Below are 659 nucleotides of genomic sequence, written 5' to 3'. Positions count from 1 at the left end.
CAAGGTTGTAGGTGGCCATAGGTGTGAATTAAATGTTCTCTTCCTGATGTTTGCCTTTGGTGTGGTCACATGAACATGACATCATGGGAAACAAGTTCATAAATAAGCCACGTTTAGGTTCGAGTTAGGGTTGGATTTTTGTGCCTAAATTCTGGCTTCACCATTTGGTTCATATGCTTCAAATATTTCACTATTTTGTTTGCATACTTCTGAAAAGGATTTGAAGTAACTTATTACAAATTGCAATTAGAAATCGACTGATATTATTAAATACGAATGGAAGAATGAAATACTATCTAAATAGTTAACTAACTCTAACTAATATGTAGTATAATGGTTAATTGTATATGTCCACTTGACTAGATTAAGGGATGCTCACATAGCTGGGGAAACATTATTTCGGGGTGTGTCTGTGAGGATGTTTCTGGAAGGGATTAAGATTTGAATCAGTAGACTAAGTGAAGATCTGCCCTCACCAACATGGGTACGTGGGTATTGTCCAATCAGCCAAAGGCCCAAATAGAAAAAATGGTGGAGAAAGGGAAAATTTACTTCTAGCTTGAGCTGAGACATCCATCTTCTCCTGCCCTTGGGCATCAAGCCTCTCTATTTTCAGGTCTTCAGACTTCAACTGTAACTATGCTACCTGCTTTCCTGGG

Source organism: Cebus imitator, unplaced genomic scaffold (genome assembly GCF_001604975.1).
Source record: "Cebus imitator isolate Cc_AM_T3 unplaced genomic scaffold, Cebus_imitator-1.0 Scaffold743, whole genome shotgun sequence".
NCBI lineage: Eukaryota > Metazoa > Chordata > Mammalia > Primates > Cebidae > Cebus > Cebus imitator.
The sequence above is the reverse complement of the archived record's forward strand: the minus strand, read 5'-3'. Positions refer to the sequence as shown.